Here is a 12,100-nt window from a genome sequence, read left to right on the forward strand (position 1 = left end):
CATCCCATTTGGACTTTTCTGCACTATGGTAGTGACGATTGCTTTATTTTTCCTTATCAAAAAACGTTTTAATGACTCAAAACTTTCTTGGACAAAAGTATATGAAATATATTAAGTCTAATGAAGATTAAAACTTGTCCAAATGAGTTTTCTTTTGAATATAAGATATCTTAATTAATAAAACACGTTTGAAAACTCATTTTGATACTTATATGCTTAGTATGTCATTTTATAAATATACCTTTAGGACATAAAACTTATTTTAACACAATCGGGATTAAGTATAAAAATGTTCTTAAAACTAGGATGTTAAAAACTTGTCCCTTTGAAAACATATTTGAGTTTTAGGAATCATTTGACAAACTCTTGTTTTAACTTAGAAAACTATGAATTGTGAGTTTGTTACTTTTGTGCAGATCCTATATGCTCATGTGTCCTAATATGCTTATGTAATGGCTCAACTCTTACTCAGAAATCATACAAGACACACACCGCAAGAGTTACAATACGCACTCACTCACACAACCCTTATTACAATTAATTTATACACAATAAAAACTTCAGGATGTGCTTTGGTGCTTCTGAGTCAGTGTCCATCCGATCTTTCCTATTTGATGTCTACTCGGTCCGATCTTTGCTTCTGATTTGGTACCTCTGTGTATCCGACACTTTGTACCTGTACTAGATAAGATCTACAAGGAGGGAAAATATTAGGAACAACAAATAGGTTAATAACATCAAAACATATAAACCAAGATAGTGTAGTTGTTAGGGCTAACAGTACTAACCTAGGCGGGCCAAAGCGGGCGAGGGGCGATCAAAGGCACAAGGTAGCAAAGGTGCACCAACCGTCTAGAGTACAGCTAGGAAATCGGAGTATACCCTATCTTAGTAATAACGAACACCTCCGCGGTTACGTAGCCAACTATTTCCCTCTGACTGATACATAGTAGTGCATATCCTTATCTGGAATATTTCATCAAACACACAGCAAGTAAATTGAAAGCAGTAAATTGAAAGCAGTAAATGAAAGCGTAAGTAAAAAGATCATCCCTTTATCATTCAAAATGTATGTCACTAACTTCAGAAGTACAAAAGGAGATCATATAATATACACAGCTATTGTATGAACGTTGCCGGTTGTCACGGACCATCATACACTCCACACATGAACTGAAACTACCCTACTCCTACTCTAACTTGGCTCTCAATGACTTCCTAGGTCTGTCACTAGCCTAAAAGAGGCCAAAGAGGAACCTAGAGCATGTGTTCGCAGCGAATAATTATAGGCTCTAGGGTTTACAAGTGTTGTTTTACAAGTTAGGAAAGTTTGCAACGAATCTCGCATAAAATATCGTCGTTGTAGACCAAGTTGCCCCTTTATCATTTTTGTGCGTGCCCTGGTCGAGACTCGCGAGAAGTCAAGGATTTGAATCTTCAATGTCTCTGACTTCGTCACGCCTCAAGGTCTTGTTGGTCGAGTTGATGGTCGAGACTTGTAGGATCTAGATCTCTAGGAAATCTCAAGAACTCGACATGATCGCCCCTCGAGGTCTCTTGGTCGAACACTTCGTAAAGACTCTCAGTATTTTTTCTCTCCATTCTATCTCAATATCTCGATGTGGTTGCCCCAGAGAGTCACTTGGTCGCGCACTTGGTCGAGCCTTGCAGCATTCTGATCTCAATTTGTACCTTGGAGTCCGCAGTGGAAGACTAAGTCGCTCTTATGTGTTTTTGGTCGTGCCACATAGTTGAACATCATCTTCTTGTCCATTAATGATCTGAAGCTTCAGGAACTGGGCTGAACATCTAAATTGAGCTTTGAATCCTCCTTAGCTTCTCTTAATGCCTAACTCCATGGTTTTAACCTATTTTTCCTGAAAAAACAAACAAACCTTGCGCAACTCTAAACAATGATAACTCTGGGTAAATACACAATAAAATGAAGATAAGTAAAGATAAATGAGGGTCTAAAATCATGTATTTTAGGGACTCATCACAACCCCCAAGTTACACTTTGTTAGTCCTCAAGAAAAGCAAAATCTAAGAAAATTACCAAATCCTACCTACATCCTCTTTCGCGGGAACACGGTTGCATTTACCGTATGCAACAAGGCTTTAAACCCCTAGGTTGATCCTAGTGGATGAGTTCTAGTCTCGTGAGGGTTTCCAGGGTGATACCCACAAACACTAGTTCAGTAAATAAAATATGGAAATGCATGCAGCATAATCATATCATTTTACATACAAAGATATAACTTTATTACCTACAAATTCCTTCATACATAACTCCATTATACACACACTCCGCAGCATTTCAATCATGTAAAGCTCAACACAACACAGCTATCTCAAGACACCACTCATAGGGAATCAACTCATGACTATAATTCAGAGTTAATATTAGCATGCAAATCCAAGTATGAATAGGCCATTTCATAGGGCATGTGTAAGGTATATGATTTGTATCACTCAGAATGCTCAGGGGCACCTACAGAACGATCATATTGACTCAACCTCATTGGTTTATTTCCTCAAAATTCACTCAAGAGAATAGGTTCACTCTCATATGTAAGGAAGAGTGTTATGATCAAACGTCCCATATATATGAAGAACTAAAGCTAGAAGTGTGGAGTGAACTAGTCTTATAGGAAAGGAATCCAACCCTTACTGAGGTGTCAGGTCCTTCACCTTAGCATCTTCTCACTTACTCGCCGCATTTAATCAAGATCGCCCTAGATAAACTTATTCCCATACTAGTTTGAATTCAGAAAATGCATTGGTCAGAAGATCTTTCATACGTACAAAATCGTAGTGTCGTGTCCTTAGTTTGACCTATTTATCTTTGCTCAGAGCAGGTGTATATTTTTGTTTTCATTTTTCTCTGCTCAAATTTCTCTTTCTTTTTCATTTTCTTTCTTTGCATGGTCAGTTAAGACAATCATCACATTCTTATATTGTCTTGATGTTTCCAACAGGAATGTAGCTCGATCAAGAGTCTATGGAAAAAGTCAATTTCTAGGGGTGGCTTAACCTTCATGTCTTGAATAAACTACAAGACCTAGATTTATATCTCCCCACTTGATGTCACCTATAGGATAGCAAATACAAGAGCAAAGACTAGTTGAAAAAGGAAATCCAGTAAAAGAAGGAAGGTTGAGTTTTATAAACTCAAAGTTTGACGTCAAAAACTCGAAAAATGAGCAAACAGTTCAACAGTACCTCACCAGGTGTCATAGTCACCACGGTTGTTCTCTCAGTGCTCTCAAAGAACCCTAAGTGTTACAAATCACATGTAAGTGTGTTTTTGGCCCCATGAAGTACCATGTAAATACAAAATTTTACATTGCAGTATTAACCCAAACAAACCACTAGTCAATTACCTTGGTGAGCATAATGAAATCACGTAGTTGAGAAATCTATGCATGTAACACTAGGTTATATAGGTGTATGTAAAGGTTCTGAAATGTATGTTAGCATGGTTCACTGGAATTTGTTTTCAAAAATTTTAAAATGTGTCATTTTTGTTAGCTTTGGTGTATTACCAAGAGGGGGGTGAATTGGAATTTTTAAAAAATTTATCTCTTTGGTTAAACAAGATAGTCGTATAACACAACCTAAGGTCTTTCTAATCATACACCAATTGCACAGATAATGATATGCGGAAATTAAATCATGCGCAACATTCACAGTATAACATATACGTGCGGTAAATATAAAGTGCAGAAATATAAACAGACACATGATATGTTATCAGGGTTCGGCCAATACTAGCTACGTCCCCACCCTGGCTACACAGGCGCAAGGATTCCACTACGACTCACTTAAATGGGTGGAGCAGCACCTAATACAACACACCTTACCAGGGTGGCGCAGCTAGTTTTCCTAATCGGGTCTAAGCCAATTCTGGACTATTCAACAGGGCTAGTCTCCCTCTTCAGGCACACATCTGGAATATAGAAAATGTAAATTTTGCGTACAAATAAATGCTTCTTACACAAGCTGATATGTACCACTAAGCACAATATAATCAATGCACATCATATGTATGAACTATAAGCTCGGTGCTCTACGTGTGCAATCAACCTCAATAAGAAGTATAATCTCAAATATGCGTAGAGTGTTCTAACAAGCTAATCTTTGAAAGCAAAGTATATCAAATCTCAATATTAGATTAGTGTTTCAAAGATGCTAGCAATAATATTCAAACGAATTCAAAAATATTTTCTCAAGTGTATCTAGCAAAAGAGTTGTTTGAAATCTAACTTTGTAAAATATTTTTGCACACAAAAGTATATGCCCAAATGAGTATTGCAATGATAATGCAAACTCACTTAGCTCTATGATTTTTCCGAACCAAAGATTTATCAAATGAAATTGGGGGAAAAATCTAACTCAACCCTTAATATGAAAATCAAATGTGTAATATACAAGTGAGAGTTTCTAGCACAATATAACAAACAATAAACACTCACAAGGCAAGATTTCTCAAAGGAATGAGGGTATTTGAGTGTTATGGGGTTGGAATAAACAAATAAGGTAGGAAATTTGAGAGAATTTTTGGCTAATCCTATATGCTAATCACCACTAATATAAGCAAATGAGCCCCTATATATAGAGAGAGGCCAAATTATGACCGTTGGTGACACCAAGGGTATTATTAAATATGTTTTAAAGCCCATTAAGAAAATTAACCCTGTTTACTTAATTTTAACTCTGGTAAAATATTAAGCAACCCGAAAGGTGTCAGGTGGCTGAACTTTAGTTTGGTCGCCTGAATAAACTCAACTCTAAAAAGCATTTTAAAAAGTTTGGTCACCCGAGTCTAGGTTCGGTTAACTAAACAAAAGTCATAAACATTATGTCTATGGTTCGGGTGGCCGAAACTAAGTTTGGTTGATCGAACTAACAAGTTTGGTCGCCCAAGGCCTCTTTGAATGCGGAGGTTCGGTTGCCTGGAGACGATACACTCATTTCTGGTTTGGTCGCCCGAAACCAGGTCAACCCACTAACTTCCCAGTGGTTTGGGTGCCCGAGGTGTTTTGAGCACCTGGGTTCGGTCGCCCGACATCTCACAGTGATTTTCATTTTAAGTCCAATTTTACCTCAGTTAATTCCCCTGATATTTTAAGTGAAGTTGGGGACTTTCTTACGTGCAAGTGTTGGGACCTAGGATCTTTATAAGGCCTTTTTAAGTATACCAAAAAACCTAGCGTCGGTAGACTGAAGGGTGATCCCTAAGGTCTCTCTAAGGTCTTGAGCTTATAGTCCTACATGCATGATATGTAGATTATTATAGACCTTGTATGATTATTATTATAGACCCAGCGAAATGAAATATAGATTACAACAATTAAAAACATTTCGGGTCTTCATTTTCCACAAGTTGTCTTTTGCCATCAATATGATCTTCCTAATATGGTCCTGCACACAAACTTGGAAAATGTTAAATACCAGAGTATTTGTCATAATCAAAATAGGGTATGACCCATGTGGTTAACAATTTTTATGCATGAAATGTGTCATGTAGTGTGCCACCCCCTACCCCCAACTTAGAACTTCAATGTCCTCACTGAAGTGGAGAAATAAAATGGAACCCGAGTATGGGATAAGATAGTGCATGGTATCAGGAATATCCAATAGTGTGCCTGCAAAATATAATATCTAGAATAGTATGCATGCAAGAATACACTGTAGCACAAAAAGAAACGTAATAGCCAAAAGCACCATGAACGTTTTTTTTATTAATTTGCAAAATCTGCATTACAGAGCAGGTAAGTCTTTACAGGTATGGAGAACCCTATAGAATCATGGTGGACTAACAGAGAGGAAAAGAAAAGAAAACAAAAGTGGGTCGTAGAAGCACCATGAACGAAGCTGCTAGGAGGCGTCCTAGTGACCCCCACTGTAGGAATCCGAGTCCGAGATGTGGAGCGGGTTAGTAGGGCAACTGTCGGGGCCATCATCATAGGTGGTTATTGCTGCAATGATCTTCCTGAGCACTTCTACTAACGCGTCCCAGATTACAGGGCCCAATGTCATGAGCGGCACTATAACGACCCAGAAAATTTTGACTATTTAAAATAATAAGAAGGATAATAAGGAAAAAGGGAAAATAGGAGAAAAGGAAAAAGAAATATTAAAGGGAAATAAAAAAGCGCTTGTTGACGAGTTGGACTTTCTTGTCGACAAGAAACCTGTGGAGCCTCGTCACCGAGCATGCTTGTCTCGCCGACGAGGGTTTACCCAGAGAGGGTTTTGAATACCTGAATTTCATCAACGAGATCTCGGTCTCGTCCATGAGTGGTGTACTTGGGCTCGTCAACGAGTCCAAACGTCTCGTTGACGAGGCCACGTGGCAAGTTGCTTATAAATAGGGAGAAATCAGTTTTCAAAGAAGGAAATTTCATTTTTTTTCACTTTCTCTCTCTAAGCCACAACTTCTCTCCCTTCTCTCTTCGATTCAGGGTCAGATTTAGCTCAGTTCGATGATCGGAAGCTACCATAAGACTCTTGGAAAGATTCTCTGCAATATAGGCTGAGCGGATTTTCGATTAGAGAAGTTTGGAAAACATCCCAAAACCAAGGTAAGTGAAATTATTTAAGGTTTTATTATTATTATGAGGTATTTGGAGCTTAGGAAGTATTATATGGGTATTTTTCTGAGATTTGAGGAATTTGAAATTTTTGGAATACAGGGTCTCGTTTTGTTGATTTTAGGCAGGAATCCTGAGGAGTAGGTAAGGGGAAATATTTTATAATCGCTTTTTAATAATTTTAAATGACTAATTTCGGGTATAATTTTTACATATTCAGGTATAATTTTTCTGAAACATGTTGGTATTAAAAAATACTGATTATATATATATATATATATATATATTATATTGAGAAAAATCATGTGGTTGAAACCATTCTTGTTAATTAAATGATTGTGAGCATTGTGGAATGATGAATCATTGAGATTGCGAATAATGTTTGGCTGTGATTTCTGCCTGATTGATTATACTAGTTAATTACAGATACTGTTGTTGTGTATACTGTGGTAGAACTGTGGATGTGTTGAATGATTGACTGTTGTTGACTTATGTTGTGGTTCATGTAAATTACGATATAGCGTTGGCAGTGGTATGAGAAGGTTGTTATATCATACCTAGTATAACCGTCATATAACATTGGTAGTGATATGAGGAGGTCGTTATATGAGCGTTTATATTGGGAGGTAAACATTGACAGTGGTATGAGGAGGTTGTTTACCTATTTACCATGAACAGAGTGTTTATTATATAACCTGTGTGGTTTGATTAGTCTTGTGTGGATATATATGTTGTGTGATTGGTTAGTCCTGTGTGGACCATTCCTATGTGAACATGTATGTGTAATTGATAGTCCTGTGTGGACCATGTAATCTGTGCGATTGGTTAGTCCTGTGTGGATGTTTATGATGTGTGTGTTAGAAGTCCTATGTGGAGGAATACATATTGTGTGAATGTAGACCCTATGTGGGTATGATTGAAGACTGTATGATTATCTTGTATGGATTGATTTTAATATGTTTATGTGTGTGGAGTTCTGTGAGACGAATATGGTTGGCTGCGTGTGACTTTAATTAATTAAGTATTTTGGGTAAAGTAGATTACTCCACCCGAGGGCTTGCTGAGGAAGGCGAATACCTAGTAATTATTTATGGATACCAGAGTAGAGGGAAGCCACTTGTATGGACGGGTGATCTTCCCTATTCTTAGTGACTTTACCTGGATACATGACCTGAGGGCTTACTAAGAAAGGTGAGTGTCGTGGTGTTAGCACTAGAGCAGAGAGAAGCTACTTGTATGGGCGGATAGACTTCCCTATTCTCAAGAATTATGTAATAACCTAAAGAATTAGAAGGGTTCTCGTTGACAAATACAGGGGATTCGTCAACGAGGATACAAAAGAGCTCGTCGACGAGGATACAAGAGGAGCTCGTTGACGAGGACAAGTTTCGTCGTCAAAAAGATACCGAGAGGGGGTTTATGGAGGTCTAAAATTCGTCGACGATGAGAGGAGGTTCATCAATGAACTCCTTTAAGGACTCGTCGACGAGATGACGTGTCTTGTCAACAAATCCGACGCTATAAATAGTGAAAACCTGGGTTAATTTTCAAAATTTGGCATAAATCTTCCTCTCTCTCTCTCTCTCTCTCTCTCTCTCTCTCTCTCTAAAACACACCCTCTCCTTCTCTCTTCGATTTCGGCCCCGTTTCTCGTCGGATCGATGATCTGAAGCCACCATGATGCTCCTGGGGAAGTTCTATGCAAGTCTGCCGAAGCAGATCGTTAGTGGAAGTGGTTTGAAATTCATCCCAAATTCAAGGTAAGGTGTTTTATTTAGAATATGCTTTCCCTGCAGTTATAGGAAATGTTGTATGCAAGAAAATACTGATGTTTTGTTCTAGTGGATGTCGTTTTCAGGGTGTTGAGTGGAGAACCCTACGGGTGTAGGGCCAGAGTTTAGTGAGGGCTTTTCATAAATTAGATAAGGGAAATATGCTATACTAGGAGATTTTATTACATTAATAGAAATTTTACAAATATACATGTATACCAGTTATTATGTAGTTTTTATAGAATATGTGTTTTTAAAGTATGTGTGGCCTGAGTAGATAATATTTGATGTAGAATTTTGTACAATTTTTCCCAGTATATGAAATTATACAGAACATACAGATATAGCCAGATATTCACAGATATTATACAGATAAATATAAGTACATATACAACATTTATTCAGATAGTTTCACAGACAGATATATATATATATATATATATATATATATACATATATAAATACATATGCATATGTTCATTCAAATTAGTATGTTATAATTTTATTCAGAATCGGTGTATTACAGTTTTTACATAAATCAGTATATACCGTATTTATGGAATGTCATGTTTTCCTACATACCATAACACTCAGAGTATACAGACAGATTATACAGAAAGAGTATACAAACAGAGTACGGACAAATTATACAGACAAATTATACAGTATAGCATCAAGATGCTACAGATATTCAGATATTACAGAATTATAGTGTTATGGTTATTTTGGAAACATGATGAAAACAGTAAAAGAGTATATATGTATATATATAGTATCAGATCCTTGTGAAAAGATTATAGACAAATACAGATATGGAATACAGAGCACAGTTTCGTTGCTAATACAGATAGAGTGTAACCACATATCTCATATAGTGTGTGGGTACCGTCAAACTGTGCTTGGAGAGGATGCAGCTCCCCAGTTCGCTGGGTTGAGGGGGCCAATTTGACGAGGTAGCAACCAGTCCCGAGCCTAGGAGTGAATGCAGTTTGGTCGGACTGAGGCAGTGTAAAATATAGTGACTTACCTGGAGGGCCGACCAGGTTGAGTCCCGCCTATAAGCCGCACAACCCCATCATGAGGGGTCAAATCATGACATACAAAGTTTCAGGGATAAAGCATAGTTATGTATATGTATACAATTTTACAGTATTTGATAAATATAGTATGATATTAGCAGTATGAAAAGTAGAAAACTCAGATGATACAATTATGTTTTAACAAAAAATGTAAGATATGCTTTACAAATCTATCATTTATTACAACTCAGATGTTATTCAAAGTATATATATAACTTAGTCACCACACACTAGTAATAGCATATTTCCACTTACTGAGCATCATCTCACCCTTTATTCTAACATTTTTCAGGTGAGCCAGTTAGGCGAGCAGATCAGGCTCGCGGATAGAGATTTCTCGGTTACCCTAGTTTCAAGGTAAGTTGGTGCAGGGTTTTGTATTTTGGGGTAGATATTACTGGAGAGAGATGTATTATATAACTATACTTTAGAGATACAAATTATTGGTATTGTATGGTATATATGGATGTATAGTTTATGTTTCCGCTGCGTAGGAATGATTATTGTATACAGGAATACCCCTAGTGTCCCTTTGAGGCCTGATATTTTCATAGAAAGGGTACCAGAGTAGCCCATATGTGTTTATAAAAAAAATGAATAAAATGATTTAAATTTTGAGGTCATTACAAATTATCAGTAAAATATTTATGAATGTGGGTACGTGATTGGATGACAAAACGTTGACCATGTTGTGATTATGAGTGTGTTACTTTGGCTACTAGTGGATTGTGAACGCATTTGTATGGATATTTTAATTATATATTAAACACTTCAGCCACACACTATTATAAATTATTTCTTCCTTACTGAGAGGTGTCTCACCCCGTTGATGCAAGTTATCCTGGTGATCGAGCTTAGATATCTCCATGGTGGGTAGTTTTGTGAATGGTACCAGAACGATTATGTTTTTAATTTTTATGTTATGTATATTTTATTCAGGTTATGTAATATAAAGAATGAGGTTGTAATTATTATGGATCTGCATGAGTAAATCTAGAACTCTAGTATATATATTTTTCGGTTATTTTATTAATTCTGCCACGTGAATGGTATCAGAGACGCGTGTTGGTCTTATTACACTTCAGGCCCTACGTGGCGGATTTGGGGGCATTACAGTTGGTATTTGAGCATAACGGTCTTACGGACTTTAGGAGGACTAATACCAGAGTATAGGTTTGAGTTGAATGAGGGTAGGAATGGGTAGATTAGGGTATTGACAGGAGTTTGAGTTTGTTTCATAGCTTGGGGGCAGAAATCCCTTGACGGACTTTTGTAATTTTATGAATCAGATGACGGTTTCAGAAAACCATGGTAAATCCATCGACAGTGATATTTCCAAGCGGAGAAACTAGAAACTGGAACTTGGATTTAAAGATTAATATGATTGCAGATAATTGGATGTCATATGCTAATGGCGGATATGGATAATAAAATGATTACTTGTTATATGATTTTATCAGATATATTAAGATGTGGAGATTCTAAATTGCCTCTGTTGTATATTTATATTTAGGGATGAATCCTAGAGGCAAAGGCGTGGATGAAGGAGGAAGCAAAATGGGAGCTTCCAACGGAGACGAGATTGACACCTCTCGACTGTTATGAGGAATAGCTTATTAGGTTAGGGAAGAAATGAGACAGGATTTTGGAGGAACAAGCTATCCACTGGTGCACCAAGGTTGCACCATTGATCAATTTACTCATCTGAAACCCTCATTTTTTAGGGTGGTACTGATCCAATTAAGGCTGAGATGTAGATACAAGAGATGGAAAAGATACTGGCGGTATTGAACTGCACCGAGGAGCAGAAGGTTCTTTTTGCCACTTTCAAACTAGCCGGTGAAGCTGAATGGTGGTGGCATGCAATGAAGCTGTTGGAGGAACAACGAGCGGTACCTATAGCAATGACCTGGGGTTGCTTCAAGTAGGTCTTCTACGACCAATATTTTCTCTTTACCACCAGAAATGCGAAGGCGGAGGAATTTTTCAGCTTGACTCAGGGGCGCCTCACTGTTCAGCAGTATGCTGCTAAATTTCTGGAGCTATCTCGTTTTGCACCTTCTCTGGTTCCAGATGAATCTCAAAAAGCGAGGTGGTTTGAAAGGCGCTTGAATTAGAGGATTCACAAGCATATGGCGTGTTTGCAGATTTAGGAGTTCACGGAGTTGGTGGATAAAGCTACAGTTGTAGAGTCAAGTTTGCAAAGAGGTACAGAGGCATCAGAACGAAGGAAAAAGGGTTGCGTCTCCTCGTTCCTAAAAAAATGTCAAACAAGGGTCATGGAGGGGCAGTAGGCCAAGGGTAAAAAAAAATGATTAAGGACGACAGGGCAATTCTTCATGCCCCTACTGCCCTCTATGTAATTAGCGGCATTGAGGAGAATGTCGGAGTAGGAGCATTGTATGCTATAGACGTGGCAAACAGGGTCACATAGCTCAAGAATGTTGAGAACTACTGAATAATGCACCAGCTCTGAACTAGAATCAGAGGAATAACTCGGTGCCTCGCGGCGGCGATGCCCCAACACATGTCTATATGTTGGGTACACCTGAGGAGGGCAACACTAAAGGCCCAAGTATATGTTTATGTTAATATGTATGTTAATTTTGTATTGCTATGCATGATTCAATGCTGTATATGTTGGGATTGGTTG

This window comes from Malania oleifera, chromosome 6, assembly GCF_029873635.1.
Source record: "Malania oleifera isolate guangnan ecotype guangnan chromosome 6, ASM2987363v1, whole genome shotgun sequence".
Classification (NCBI taxonomy): Eukaryota; Viridiplantae; Streptophyta; class Magnoliopsida; order Santalales; family Ximeniaceae; genus Malania; species Malania oleifera.